Source organism: Ammospiza nelsoni, chromosome 16 (assembly GCF_027579445.1).
Source record: "Ammospiza nelsoni isolate bAmmNel1 chromosome 16, bAmmNel1.pri, whole genome shotgun sequence".
Lineage (NCBI taxonomy): Eukaryota > Metazoa > Chordata > Aves > Passeriformes > Passerellidae > Ammospiza > Ammospiza nelsoni.
In genome coordinates this window covers 10,841,709-10,858,026 of record NC_080648.1, presented here as the reverse complement: position 1 = coordinate 10,858,026, position 16,318 = coordinate 10,841,709, and positions in this window count along the sequence as shown.

Below are 16,318 nucleotides of genomic sequence, written 5' to 3'. Positions count from 1 at the left end.
AGTCCAGGTCTGTGAAGATGACTCCAGGAGTGACACAGATTCATTTTGTTTCCCCCAGGAAGCATTGGCTTTTGTCTGTATTGTGGCATGTTAGGCTGTACCAGGCTGAAGCCTCTGTTGCACCATCAGGTTATAGGTGCCACCCCAAAAATGTTCACTTGGTGTCTGATTATCAGAAGACACAAAAAACTGATCTGGCTTAATTTGAAATTTTACTGAATCTCCAGGATTTTGTCACAAAACTCCTGCTGATTCCAGACAAAGCACAAAGCCTTGTAATGATCAAGAAGATCTGACCTACCTATTTGCTTAAATGACCATTATAAAAAGGATTTTCATTCCACAACCTTTATTCCAATCAGCACTGTGAAATCATGATAATAGATAAAGAATCAGCCACCATGTGTTATTCATTAAGCTGTGCAAACTAAACTGCAAGTGCAGAATCCACAGTAATTACATTTGGGTCATTTTTTCAGGAAATATTTTTGCGCAGACATCTACCCAGACAATTTATTTGCAAAATACTGACTTGTGCTGGTTGGCATAAAAGGAGAGTTAGGACTATCAGGTTTCATGCTCACACAGTTTGGTCTCACTTTTCTAGAGCTGAGACTGCAATTTTTACTGAGTTTGAGAGAAGGATTTAAAAGTGATGGGTCATTGACTGGTGGCTCCAAGGAAAAGGAGTGGAATCAGTTTGAGGTTTAAAGTGCAGTATCAAGACAGAGAAGGATTTAGGGTGATAGTATTTGAAGGAAAGTCTTCTAAACAAATATAAAGTTTTGGAACAAAAGCCAAGGCAAAAAGGAGCTGTCAGGCTTGTCAGGGTCAAGAAGACAACAGGCTAGGTAGACTGTAAGTTTTCTAGCTCTTTTTTTTTAAAAAAGAAATTGAGAAATTAAGCAAAACCCCTAAATATTGTGTTCTGAAGTTAAGGAAGATGAAAGATGTCCTCATCTGGTGAATTAATTTACTTCTAAAGTTAGTCAATTGTTACCTCTCCAAATTCAGGATTATTTGGTTGAATGGATGCATGCAGGACAATCATCTTGTGGCAAGTGCTCAGTCTGAGCCTCATCCACTGCAGGTACTATTTTATAAGTAGTGACTTGGCTCTTTCAAAGTGGGATTTGTCCTTTTCGACTGAGATGTCTGTAACTGTACCTTAAATCATTGTCTACATTAGTGTCTTGTCAGTAGGAGAAGAGGTATGCTGGGAATAGATCTAAGGCATCTAAACAAAGCACTTCTCACCCTGGGAGTGCTCAATTCTTTCCTTTGACAGCTAAGAGAGGCTGTATGTCCAGTCCAGAGTGCCATTGCCTCCTCTCTCTGTAAACCCCTGTCAGGTGAGATGAATCCCACACCCAGGAGGTACAGAAAGGAGGCAGGGATTGCCACAGCCACAAGCTTCTCATGTAGCAGGAGTGCCGTGGAAAAGCAAAGCTCAGGCTGAGGTGTGGAGGGTCAATGGGAGCTCCCTTCCCGGGGTGGAAATGGCAGAAGGAAGGATGACCTGCTGCAGGTGAATAATTGCTGGGTAATTCCTGGGGGATCTCAGTTAATGGAGCTGCAGCTTAATTAAACCTCATCATTCATAGCTTCCCTTGATTGCTTCTCTTTAAGAGTAAATAGAGGAGGGAGGCAAACAGTACAGACTGTGACAGGTAAGTGGGCTGTTCACATTAATGAGTGTGCATTGTGCAGTCAGCAGTGGCACCAGGCTGGGGAGGAAAGGGGATTCTTACCACAACTGTCCTCCCCAGTGATTAGGAAAGCTCTTCAAGAGAGCTTTTGTGTTTAAGCACAAAGTGAAGACAAAAAATTATGCCTAAAATGTTATCTGAAGGGTTTTGAAAATAATACACAGCATAAGAGTTTCCCAGGCTGGCAAACTGAGGTTTGGGAAGAGCACTGTGCATATGAAGTAGGTGGGATGCTATTTATTCCACTCTTTGAGCTTTGCTTTAATTTGGGGAGAAATTAAATCCTGGGGTCTAATGAGAAGGCTCATATATAATCAAAACAATTTAGGTTAGAGTAATATAAGACAAACTGGCTAAAAGCAATGACTGACATTTAAAAAAAACCCCATAATTTCAAAAGTTTTCACTGAAAAACTGGTTCAGACTTCCTCAGACTGTCATCTCCCCAACCTGTGTTTGAGTAAAAGGAATCTTATTTCACTTTTTCCTGCTCTTACCACATGTGGATCCATTCTCTAACCTCCTTGGGTAGTTGTGGCACTGTTTGAAGAATAAATAATCTGATCCCTGAGTCCAAGCTGAACAGCATGAGAAAGGAGAAAAGAGTGAACCTACTTTCCACCACTATTTCAATGATCAGATTTTTTCCTCCCAAGTAAGTTTCTAATCAAAAAAAGAAGAGAATGTTCTCCTACCAATGTCCTTTAGCCAGTACTACCCCTTTCTGAAGGGCAGCGAAGGTTATGTGAAGCAGAGATATTAAATAATTATTTAATTAATAATAAATAAATAACAGATGTGTTCCAGAAAGAAACTGGCTCTGAGGGGTCAGTGCATACTATTTTATATTGTCTTATATGCAGAATGCAATACATTTCAGTAATGATGTTTGAAAAAAAAATTAGTGGCATAGTTAATCCTCTTTTGCTCAAATATTTGTCTATTTGTTATCTATCAACAATGAAGACCAAAACTCAAAACTCAGTCAATGAAAAATTCTTAAATATGACCACCGATTATTACATAGATTAAAATAAACATGAGGAGGTATTTATCATACCAGTTAGATTCACAAAGATTTGACATGAAATTCAGGATGTAAAATGCAGGAGAGATTTCCAAGTCTTTCAACATTGTTTGAAAGGTATGTTAAGTTTTTACTGCTTTCTTGTGATAATGTATCATGTATCTATTGTTCTTAAATCCTGTTTTCTTGCAACCTTCTTTGCAAAATAGGAGCATGTCAAGTGTAACTTTAAATGACTTACAGATGTACTCAACAAGGTGGAATGAAAGCCCTATTTCCCTGCCTTTCAAAGATGACACTATTGACATTTTGTTTTCATCATGAAACAAGTATGTGGTTTCCAGAATGATCAAATGCTGCTGCCTTTAAAATGAAGTGCATATCAAATGCTCTGAGGGAGTAATTCAAAAAACTCATTTTCCAGTATAGTAAAGAGCAAGAATTTTGTGCTCTAGGCACATGAAGAAAACAAAGTAGATCAGGGGTAGTTTTAATGCAATGGAATTGTATTTGAAGACAATCGGCACACGCTGATTTACAGCAATAGTACATGGGTTACATCTGTCACTTTTTGAACTGCTGTTGAAGAAATTTGCAGAGTTGAACCCCTCAGTTGCAAAGTTGCTAAATAGATGCTGAGGGGCTGATATGCCTTTGATTTGCTTGGGTACCCAGCAGCAATCCCAGTGAAAATACCTGTGTGGAGCTGATCCTGACTCTTTAGAACTGTAAAATGCCACACCTAATACTCCTGACTGGAGAAGTTCCACCAGAGAGTTTCTGAACTGTTACATTATGGCTGAGATAAATAACTTAATTCTTTCCTTTGCTGAGTCTGACACCTCCCATCCCTGTGCCACACTGGGATTTGTGCTCCAAGCTCAGCCTGCACCCTGCCTGTGCTGAATCCCCCAGTGATGGGAACTGGAGATGGTGACACCAGCACTGCAGGGTGTGACACTGCTGGGTGCAGGCCTGCCCTGCAAGGGATGGAGGAAAGATGCTCTGATTAAGACTGCAACTTGTTAATCCAAATATCAAAACTCACTTGTCAGCTTAAAAGTCCTATCTCTGAGCTCACTTCATTTGCCAGGGGCTGCACTGAGAGTGATAAGAGAAATCTCATATAATTGAAGTATTGGTGTACAGTACGAAACATGAGGTAAAGGAATAAAAGCTCTATTTTTCTCTTGAGTTTTTCTTATCCAAGAGGAAGCCAAGGCAGTGGCCAAACTGGTAATAGGCATTTAAGGCAAGTAATTGACTGCTAGCCTTCAAAAAGGATCTGATGTGGGTTTATTATCTGTCTCGTTCTTCTTACAGCATATAATAGAATTTAAGGTTGGAAGCCAGGTATCACATATCAACTACTGATAACTATTTCAATTAGTCTCCAGATGAATGTTTATGGAATACCTTCATTCTGTGGATATTTTTTTGAAGAGATATGAACAAATAAGCTTGTCCTCAGAAGAAAAACAGACTTGGCTGAATTACAGAGTATGTCCAGAAAGATTCCTATCTATTTAACATGTTGCTCAGGCTGGTTTTGTTATCACTGAGAGTAAGGACTTTGTAAGGCACATCTGAAGCTCACAGCCTGGCTGGCATGACATGGATATTCTTTATTAAAGCATTTCTGAAGGCTTAACAATTGTCTGTTTTCTGTAAACCATTTCTGACCATTGGTTACTTGGAAGACACTCAGAGAACTTTGTTGGGATTCATCCACAGGCAGGTTCCACTTTGGAATCTGTTTCCGACTATTATGCTCATTTAATGGAAGCATCAAATTGGGGCACTTTGAAATGCTGTTAAGATTTAGTTTCTTGTATTTTTTTATTCTAATTCTACTATGCCAATCATATTTCATAGCACAACAAAGATGACATTAACACAAATTTTGCTAAAAGGCACTAAATCACACACACATAAAAAAAAATTGTCTCAGATATTTTTTCTTCATCTTCTCTTCTGTGCTGAAAATGCACAGAAGAATATGAGGTACCCACAAATCTAAGCTTCATGCTGAGCACAATGTTATGCAGAATAGCCTTTATCTTGTGGATTTTATTTAAGGAAAGAAAAACTGTTAGGGATTAAAGTGTTTGGGATGGAAGATCAAAGAAGGACCAAATTGAATAAATGCAGTGTGTGGAGTCTCTTGATTTCATTCAATGTCCTGTGGACAAGGAATTTACCAGTGGTTTTGTGAACTAAGCTGTCATCTCTGCTAATTTTCTCTTTTGCTCAATCAGTGTGTAGACATATTATGTCAAACAAATGCATGGGATTCCTCCAGGCTAAACTTGGTGCAGTTAATAAACCTTTCACTCATCAGCTTTCAGTGGTTAATCTGGATTGCCTCACCTCCTCCTGCTGATTCTAGAGGCTGCTGAGAGGCACTTTATTCTCCTGCATGAAATTTTAAATTATTTCAAGGCTTGTTTCTTTCAGATAGAGAGATTGATCCATGCTTGAGCCAATCCTTCATTTCTGTCACTCTTTCAAAGCCAGAAGAAATGCCATTGTGTGGTCGTACTGTCCAATGCTGCTGATCACACTGTGCTATTTCCAAAAGCAACTGCTTGTGAATGGTTTCTAACAACTTTTTTTGGCTTTGAAATATCTCAAATGTCTGGTTCTGATTTTTTTTAAATTTTGAGATTTTAAGTTTTTTAAGTACTGCAGGAAAGTTCACCTTCAGCCAGTTTGCTTTAGCTGATAACTCCAAGAGCACTGGCAGCACATCAGCATCCCTAAGAGGATGGGCTTTAGCTTGGTCTGGTGATAACACTGTTTACAAAACCGCTTCAGAGATGAGGAAAGGCCAAAACCAAGCCAGATTCAGAACAATGTTTTGAGATGCTGACTTTCAGAACACATATCAGGATGCTTTAGGACAGGCTGCTAACTACAAAAATTCACAGCAGTGGTGCTGTCAATGTTGCTGTCACCAGCACAGTCTGAACTCTCCATGTCTGCAAGGACTCAAGTGTAAATTTAATGGAAACCCTGATTTCAAAGGCTAAGCTTTTCATTTTGTAGCTTGTGCTTCAGGCTCTTCTCAAGGAGAGAGAAATTGAATGAAGCAGGTCATCATCTGTCCCATGTTATATATGGTTTCCAGAGTACAAACATTTAGGTAGAAATCCTTCTTTTAGACACAGTTAACCTGGGTTCCTTCTTTTAGACACAGTTAATCTGGGTTCTGCTTCTTGGCTTCTTCAAATGCTTGAAGGAATTGAAAAGTTATCCTGAAGTTGATTTTTCTGCTGTGAATGAGAGGAGTTGGGAAGCGTAGCTGGGCTTTTGGGACCTTGTTGATGGCTAAGAGGCTCAGCAGGAGCACACCTGCCTTGGAGAAGGTCCCCATGGGGGTTCAGAGCTACCCTCGAGTTCCCCACAGCACTAAACTGCCCTAAATTATCCCTGATGAAAACTGGGAGAGAGAACAGCAGCGTTGATACTCTCACTGATAATATTATTATTCTGGTTGTTTTGGAAACCTATGGGATAAGCATGGCCAAGCTGAGGGCTTGTACTGGCATTGGTAGAGTTTGTGTTCATTCCCTAATAGGTATCAAAAATACAGTTTTGAAAGGGCCTGGAACAGTGCATATTTCTGGGGAGTGAAAAGTGAAAAAGATTTTTGTGCTTAAAATTTGTACTAGAACTGAGAACTTAGTGTTAACGTAAGATTTTCATTAAATGGCCATTTCTCTAATATGTGGTTAAACACTTGCTTTAAAAACATACTAAAGCATCAATATTTTGCATTTTTTTACTTTAGAATGATGCCATGTTTACAGATTATACTCTAGAATCAGATAGTGAAAAAAGGTATCAAATATCTTACTTTGGAAAAGCAAAAATATCTCTTTGACTTATAACTAAGGTAATGTAAAAATCATTTGTGATTTTGCAATTTTCCAGGTTTGTTTTGCTCCCCCCCCAAAAAAAAAAATCCAACAAGAGAATTTATCATTCTGATCCTTACATGGAATATTTTGGTTTATTTTATGTCTTTCCCACATTCTCAAGTATTGATTGCATAAATATTTTTTGATTCCAAACAACAAAAAACATATTCATCTTTTTTGGGGCTCTTGTTTCTGGTGTTCATGTTTATTGATTTCCATGGAAATTAATTACTTTATGTTGTTTTTTCTTTATGTACAATATTTTAGTGAAGAGTTTTATCAATAATTTTGTTCTTGGGAATACTTTTAAAGAAATGGAAATATTGAACAATCACAATTCTGTGGATCCTCTCTAGTAATCACACAATTGTATGCAATTTTGTACCTTGTGGGTTTCTTTTTCCCTTAAGCAGTTATTTCATTTCATCATAGAGGAAGATTTGGCACTAACAGATGTAAATGTTCTGTACTATGCAATTAGAATAAAATTCCTTTTCCTTGAAATTCTGCCAATTTACAATATTGTGAACAGAGGAACAAAAAAAATGAGCTGAACATTATAAAAAATCCTGAGCAGGTCTGAGAGAGAAAAAAATGAATGAAACACATAATAAGCTCTACCTATACATGGAACATTTTTTTTAAATTCTGGTGAGAGATATCATATATATATTCTATGATGCTTCTGGAGGGAGTAATATTTAATTGAAATATAAATAATTCAGACCACATCAGTAGAACTCTTGAGAGTGGATGGAGAGCACCATGAGAGCAATACCTATACTCTGACATCTAAATGCAATTAGAGTGGGATCCAGAAAGTGAAAATATCACGGGGGGAAATGGCCATGGGGTCTGCAACCAAACGTGTTTGGGAAGCGTGCAGGAAGTGTTGCATAAAATCTGATTACAAAAAACAGCAGAGGGAAAGGATTCAGAAGGGAAATGGGAAGAGTTTAGGGCTAATTATTATATGCTCAAGTGTGAGCGTGGCCATCTGGCAACTCGTCCCCAACCTGTACCCTCAGGAGAAAGGAAACTGTGATGAGGAGAAAAGATGAGCAAAAATAATTAAACACTTGAAAGAGAAAAATGGGACAAAGAAAATTATAAAAGCTCTAGAAAGATTTGGCAAGGGTTGTAGAGAAGCAGTAAAACTGGAGGAGAGCAGAGAAGCTACCTGAAGCTTTAAAAGAAATAAATCTGAGGTTGGCAAAGGTTCATCATCCTACTATTTGGGGGGAAACAGCAGCAAAACCTCAAACACCTGCACATGAACTTCTGTAAACAGCAAAGAATACACAGCCAGTAAGGTCTCACACAGAAAATAAAGAATTGTCACTTCTGTTAAAATGTGCATCAAAAATATATTTACAATGGCCTCTGCAGCCAAGAAATGTACAGAAGACATGATTAGAAACATCACTGTCTTGTGCCCTGACAAAAACTACTCACCAATTTTATAAGGAAAGCAGTCTTTAATATCAGGAAGGAAATAGTTATATGTATTAAAAGAAAGGAGTAGAATTTCTCTTTCAAATTTAAAGTTCTCCCGTATTTTAATTTGTAAATATTTTTCCTGTATTTGTATCTTTATAACGGCAATGAGGTTCAACAGGAAATTAAACACTTGTATTCCAGAGTTTCTTCTGATTCAACTCTTAACTGTCCAATTTATTAATAGAAGAATTTTTATATATGTAAGGATCATGCCTTTATAATGAGAAATAATTGCACCAGTTCTGATTACCATATAAATTGTTCTTGAGGTAAAATGGGTTAAAAGATCTTGTCAGACCAATCATATCACTGATAGGACCTTAAATGAACCCATTTGTTCTCTTGATGCTTCTTTTATTGGAGGATTATCACTTTTTTATGATCAATTTTTTTCGTTGTTGGGGGTAGACAGCTGCTAGTCTTAGTAAAGTTATCCTGAAGCTTTTAGGTCAGTAAAAGAAGTTTCAAGAGAAAAAAAGGCACTAAAGTGAATAAAACTGTCTTCCATATAAAGGTTCACAACTAGACAGACAGTGAGTAATAAAAATATATTCTGCTTATTATGTTTTCTAATGTGAGGAGACTTTGGCATTTATTTCAATTTTTTAATGTGGAAGGATATTAGATGAGATTGTACAGCCAACAGGGTTACTATTCATAAATACCCTTGTAAGCTGCCAGTCATCCCAGCCAGTAGCTCTGGAGAATGGAAAATTCATGAGATGCTGGAAGTAATACAAAGACATAAAGCAATATTTTGCCCTTCAACCCCGGGTCAAAGCTGATTCAGGTGGGTACCATTTCAGGAATAATTAGGATTGCATGTCATATAGGTTGGAATTATCTTCTTGAATTTTAAAGTATTATGCAAGCTAGGCCTATGTACTAATATTTAAAGGAGCATTAGTAGTAGGATGTTGGTACAGCTGGTTCTGTGGGGGCTTGGAAGGAAATTCAGTGTGCTTTTTGTTGCCTGTGTCTTTAATGAGTTAAAAGTACTGATGAGTTTGAGCCCTTCCTCCTCCTCCTCCTCCTCCTTTCTTCATTGGCTTCTCCAAAAGCTCAGCACAACTCTGCTGCTTCTCTCCTGCTCCTTTGGTTGTTTTTCCAGGTCAGGAGCAGTGCAAAAAGAACGGGGAAAAAGAGATGGAATCATACCAACCTTCTTCTTAATGTTCTTTTCTTTATTGTTTATATTTTAGCTGAAGTGTTTTGAAATGTTGGTGATAAATGCATGTGTTTGAAGGAAGGACCAAATCAAGTTTTTTTCAGTGACTAAACAATACAGAAGTGTCTGGACAAAATGGTTTATCAATGGTAATGACAAAATGTTTATCAACAGAAGCAAAAGTTCTTCCAAAAAATCCTTGAACTTCCATTTGTCCTCTTGTTTTGTCCGGTTGTGACAGCAATTAAGTGGTGGAAATCATTAAGAGACAAGAGAAATTACTCTGATGAGTAACTGGGCAATTAACTACTCCTACATCAATAAAAAGTTTAATATCACAATTTGTAAACTTTTTTTTCCCATTTGATTTAATCCTTCTCCCCAAAAATCTTTCTTTAGTCTTTTAGTCTTTATTGGTGGTGCATGTATAACTGCTTGAAACTCCAGATATAAGCAAAAAAAAATAGACTTTTGTTTAACATGAATATGTTAAGAAGTTGATATTCTCTTTCTTCGATATGTCTGGGAATACAATAATATTTGAGGATAAAGAATAATGAACCAAATAAAAACTGAAGAACTTTCAAAACTACAAACCTCGAGAGAAAATGTGAAGTCTCAATATTCATTCAATGTCATGACATAACCATACAATTCCATGACTTATAAAATTGCTTAATTGTTTCCATCTTTTGATTCTGCAGAGAAATGTGCACTTGCTTGGTTTTTGTAGGATGTAACAACTACCATGTGTTTCCTTTAGTTAAAGGCACAGGTGAGATGGAAAAAGTAACAACTTGATTCTTTAATAAAAGAATCTTGCCAGTGAGGCAAAAACATTTTTGGTACACTCTACAAGAGTGCAAATATTTGATGATTTTGGGGAAAAAAACCCACAAGTTTTCTATGGTTTCTTACTCAATACAACTTTAGTCAGAAGTGTTTTGTATAATATTAGAAATAGATTTCTCAGCACACTCTTTTCATATGAAACTGTTGCAATAGCAAAATGCAAAGTTAATCATGATGAAAGGCAAAAAGTTCAGAACCTTCTGAAAAATGCCTTTTAAAAGAACCAAGTGTAAGATTTCTTGGTTCTGAAGCTGTGGGTTTCCACTGGTTCTGAGCTGTGCTTAACCAGAAACCTACAACAATACTTTGTACACATTTAATGTGCATTGATAATAACAGACTAGAGACATCCCCAGTCCCCTTTTTCCCTCTCATTTTCTTTTTGCTTTGCATGTTAATCTGGCATAATTAATTGCAATTGGGAGTGCTGTCAGTATTTTATCAGCTGCAGATTTATGGAGTGGATAAGATGTTGATTATTAAGATTATTAAGAAGGTCCTCCTGATAACTGAGTGCTAGATATTGCTGGGGCTTTAGGGGTTTATGGCTGGGCTTTACGTTTTTTAAATAAAGGTGGGAAAAAGATAAGAACACAGAAATAGAAATTGTGAATATTTTCCAGTGAAGTTACAACTCAAAAGGGTCAGGAGATGTAATTGCAACCGTACAGATACATGGAGCAGAAATGTAGTACATGCATTTCAAAACTATCTCAACAGCAAAAGTGAGTAGGTAGCTGTGGAGTCTTTCTTTTGTTTTCTTTCATTTTATTTTCCTATCTGCACAGGTTATCTTTTCCTACACAATGCTGTTCTCCCACGAGCCTGGTAACATCCACATCCTTCTCATATTTGCCAATACGAGACATGATTAATTTCAAAGTGAACTTCAAGAGTCCCTAAATGGGGCGAGACCAAAGCCATGGGTGCATTTTACAGAAAAGGAGGTGCTGACAGTGTCAAAACAGAGTGCAATGAATCCTGCAGAGCTGGCTGCTGCCCTTGATCCTTAGAGGTTAATACTGTCTCCCCCAAATTCAAGACAAAAACTCTCAGTAGGAAAAGACTTCCCCTGCTCACAGCTCAGGCTGGTAAAACTAACTTCATTGCCCAAAGATGTGGGTTGAAAGTCCTGCATCAGGCACCTTTAAATGTTTCTGAAAGGCATCATCTGGGATGCTTAGAAAAGAGAGAAGCAGAAGCCACAGCAAGCTCTCTGTGGTCCTTGCCAAAATGGTCAGTGCCCTCAGGTGTTTCAATCAAATAACATCCTCAGCTGATTGCACAGGTTTGAGACTGAAAGATGGTGAAAAATCTTCTCCTAATCAGTGCTCCCACTTCTTGCAGTGCTTGAGGGGGTGGCAGAGGGAGAACTTGGGGCAAATCGTCCCTGTGCCATCCTCCCATGTGTGCTGTTCAGAGAGCCCTGGCCTGCCTCCCACCAAGCTGAGGGGTTCCTCCAGGCTTAAACTCCCAGAGGCATGGCAGGGGAGGCAGGGTGGCATTATTTGGTAATTGCATGAGTAGGTGGGGATCCCTGCATCCAGGTAAGGCAAAGGAGGGGAGTTGCACCAGTGGGGAAGGACATGGAAGGTCATGGACCTGGAGAGCCCTGGGTGACTGGAGCTGTGTGGGAGGCACAGGGAGCATCCCAGGGGGATGACTGGGGGAGGAACATCTGCTGTTACCTCTCGGAATGGAGGGCAGGATGACACCCCTGTGCTCCTGGATGCAGCTTCAAGTTTCTCTGGCAGCTCTCCTCTGCCACGCAAGGGAGGGGAGTGATTGAACTGAGTGATAATTTTGCATGCTGGTTTCACTCTCCTTTCCCTCCTCTCCTGGCACACGCATACACACAGCCCTTCTTCCTAAAAGACTCCTAGGTCTCCTAGGTACGGGATCAAACACTCCCAGCCCGGGCATGGCAGAGGGGGAGAAGCGGCTCCAGCCACTCCCGGAGCGGGGCGGCACAGCGGGGTGAGCAGAGCCCGGCATTCGAGGGGAAAGCCCCCACGGAGCCCCCAGGCAGCCCTGCCCTCCCCGGCAAGGCTCCCTCGCCCCGCCTGCTCCGGGGCAGCCCCTGCCAGCGCTCCGGGCTTGACAAGGGGGCGCGCCCACGGCAGCATCGAATCCACACCCCCGGCAGGACAGCGGCGTGCCAACAGGGGGAGGGAAGGCGGGCAGGACAGCGCCACTCTCATGCCAACCTCGCAGCCGGCTCTTCCTGCAGGAGGCGAATCGCAGGCGCTCCCGGGGAGCCGTGCCCCGGCGGAGCCGAGGCTGGGATGAGGATGAGCGGCTTGGGCGGCGGCTGCAGCACCGCGGACAGCGGCAGCACCGAGCGGCACCGCGGACAGCGCCCCGCGGCCACGGCCGCCCGCTGAACGGAGCCCGCCCGACGCGCTCATGTAAGAGGCTGGCCGGGGATGGAGGGACGGGTGGGTGGATGGATGGTGCCCCTGCCCCTCTCCTCTCTGCTCCTGGCTCCGATGCTGCTCCTCACTTAGGGACTGGGAAGTTTTGTGGGGTTTGAAGCAGTCTCCGGGTGACTCGGTCTCCTGCGAGCCTGAGGATGGGCTGGTGGGAGTGGGGAGGGTTGGTTGCGTGTGATAGAATTGATTTTAATATCAATCAGTTTGGTTTGTCTTTTCATGAGTGTTTTGGCTTTTCATGAGTGTTTTGCCTTTTCACCCTTGGAATTTGTGCTTGCTGTCAGTGTAACGCAAAGGGTTTGTTGTTTGCTAGCAGCCACATGGTTTGAAGGCACGCTGTTTTCTTCTTTGGTAGCTGGGCGAAACGGTTCAGGGTTTGATTTTCGTTAAAGCAGTTCGGGCAAGGTGAAATATAAAAAGAAAAAGTGAAAGGGGACGCTGTATGCTGCGTGTATCATGCCTGTTGCAGCTTGCAAGGGCTAATGGTTGTCAGGGGTCCTTCTCTGCACGTTGTTTCCTGTCTTGAGATAACTATGAAGTGAGCATTGAAAAGGGTGCATCAGCAGGGGAAAATGACATGCATCCAGAACAGAGATTACTAGTTCTTTTCAAAGCTTTTCTTGCTCTTTTTAATGGAACTGCTTGTTGAAAATCAGCGTTACACTGCCCCCTGCTTGAACAATTAGAGATTTTTCGTTTCTCTCATCACTAGTAAAAATTTATGAATGAACAGGTATATCTCTGTTGTGTTCTCTAGTATGATCCAAGCCTGAGTTTTGAAGCGCTTCAACAGTGAGAGTGAATTATTCCTAGTTCCTAAAGCCAGATTTAAAATAAAAAGTAGAACTCGTTCTTCTTGTGACAGTTCATTTGGTGGTCAAAGATATTAATGAAGGAACAATGGGAGAGAATGTAAAAATAGCCTTAATTTTGGTACATCTATATCAGGTGTTCTGTGATAAATTTGTAATAATTAGCCAACTTCACAACCAGAGATTAAGGGGAAACAAGGAAGGAAGGGGTATAAAGTAACCTAGTACTTGTTTTATAACACAAGAAGAATTTGAATAAAAGAGAAAAGATCCTTATTTGTCAGTCTCTTCTGCTGTAAAAGTCTTGTATTGGTGCACAACATTTCTATGGGATGGGGAAGAAAATGCTGATGATTAGTTTATAAGAAAGAGGAGGGTGAGACAGCTGAAAAGCAGCGGATGTTTTTTTTCTGCAAGATAGCTGGTAGAAAACCAAATTCCATTTCCTTCTTGTTTTTCCAAACCACAAGACAGAGCTGCCTCCTTTCTAACAGAGAACAGGGAGGATTTGAAAATGTAGATGCTGTTAAAGGTTTGGTGGTCCATCCTTAATGTTGCTAGGCTATTTTCCTCAGACCTTTTGCTTCACGTCACAAAGATGTTAAAAGTGTTCATGTGTGTCATTGATCAGCAGTTTTTAATGGCACCAGAGGCCTGGTTTGTCTTCCTGAACATTCTCGTGCTGCCATTCCTTAAAAAGATTTGGAAAGGTGTGGTTTTGCTGACTGCTCCATTAGGAGAGAGACCTCTTTCCAAATTTTACTTTTATTTGTATGAGCAGTGGGAATGATGGGGAGGGGATATCACTTTCTGCATCTGGTTTGTAGAGCTACTCTGCAAATGAATTAATATCTGCCTGCATGGCCTAAACATTTCGAATAATTACATCAAAAAAATCTATTAATTAAAAATCTAATAATACATCCTGGACATGTACTCAACTTTACATGTAGGAGAACGACCACATTGCTGACAGTATTGAACTGGGGATTTCAATGTTGGTCACAATCCAAGAATAAATAAAGTGTCACTTCAGCTTTTCAAAGCATAGAAAACTTCAGAATAAACTGCTGACAATCAAGGCAACCATCTCAAATTTTACTGAGTCTGTTTACATAGTAAGTCAGCAATATGTGAAAAAGGATACTTAAAATTCTTGTCTTACATGAGAAAAAGCTTGACTTAAGGTGAGATTTAGAAGGCTGATTAATATTTTGGATAAGAAGGGAGTGTCAGAGGACTCTGGGAAAATGAATCTGTGCCGGATTTGGAATTCCAGAGTAGCCTGTTGTATACAGCATAATAAATGTATGCAGTTGTGCTCAGTCTGTGTTCCTTGACTGAAGTCTGGAGTATACTTCAAAATAAGTTGCAATTTTTAATTGAAAGATTAACAGTCCACTATTTTTGCTCTGAAAAACTTGAATTATTATTTTAAATTGATTGATTTCTATCTCAGTTTTTGTTTGCTTTTAGAGCCCAATTTCCTTCTATTTTGTTCATGTTTATAGCATGTCTTAGCTAGCCAGGTTTTCTGTGTGGAACCAAGGGTTAACAGAGAAAAATGGTCCTTTGATATATAAGAGCTGTGTCAATTCCAAAGAGGCCTCAGGGAGTCTGGAGCCTTTATGTGCCCTGATTCTTTTCAGAAGTATTGATGTAAGTAGAAAGAAAAATAATAAGTAAAGTGTCAATTTGACAGTTTCTGAGGCTCTGTAGGAACTGAGGGCAGTACTTTCAAAATGGCTTTCAGAAACTGAAATTTTCTTTTCAACAAGGCAGAGTTAACGTCTCATCAAAGCCTGCTCTGATGGGTGCTTACAGAGCTTATAGGGCACAGTAATGGTTACAAATCCAAAGTCTCTTCTGTAGTTTCTGGACAAAGGGGGCCATTGAAAGGGCACAGGGACACTCCTGCCAACCTCTCCCCACTTAGTGAAGGCAAACCCAAAGTGTAGGCAGAGACCAAGTGTCCCTAAAGCTGCCTTTGTAAATGTCCTGCTCAATTTCTAGGCTTAAAGACAGGTAAAGGTTGACATCACCTGAGAATTCCAGAATTGCTGCAGTTCCTAATACCTATTGATTTCAATACACAGACTTTGGATGTTTTAAAATCTCAAGCAGGTACTATTCAGCCTCTCCCACACTTTTAAGGCTCTGGTTCAAAGCCATGTGTAAAAACTTCAATTCAGCCTTTTAAGGCACTTGAGTCTTTGAACATTTTCTCCAAGCCCCAGCTCCAGGTGGTGGCCCGACCCTCCCATAGGTTTTTCTGTGGGATTAGAGAGGCAGCACAAGGTGTTGAATGGCAGAGTCTGGAGCCCTGTGGAAAGGAAGGTCAAGGAGAGACCATTTGCTGGAATAAGCTCCATGTGGAGCAGCTCAGCTCCTTTGTTATGTCCACCCTGTCCTTCCCTGTCAGCACTCAGATCAGTTAAGAGAGTGTGGCTGCAAAAAAAAAAAAAGGAGATTTTCAGCTTCAGTGTGTTTCTAATGCATCCACATTAAGAACGAATCTCATGTTATGCCATGTTCCCCTCTCAGACACTGTCTCAGCACCGTCAGAGCCAATTGCAAGGACCTGCTCTCAGTCGCTTTAATTAGAAACTGAATGCTCCCAGAAGAAGATTTGTTACCAGCTAAATCACCTTTCAGAAAGAGCTATTCTTCTCCACTCCCCACAGGAGTCCAGACATCTTGTGGCTCCCTCAGCCATGGAAAGCTGGATGTGCTTTGCTGCAAGCAGTACTCAGGCTCTGAAATTTTTAATTTTCTTTTCCTGGACCATTTTGTCTCCAAGAGCACTGCATGCATTGGCATCCTTTCCTAGAAAAACACAGTATTTAACTGCAGTGCCTGATGAGTTTGATCACTAGCTGTCTCAATAAAATATGC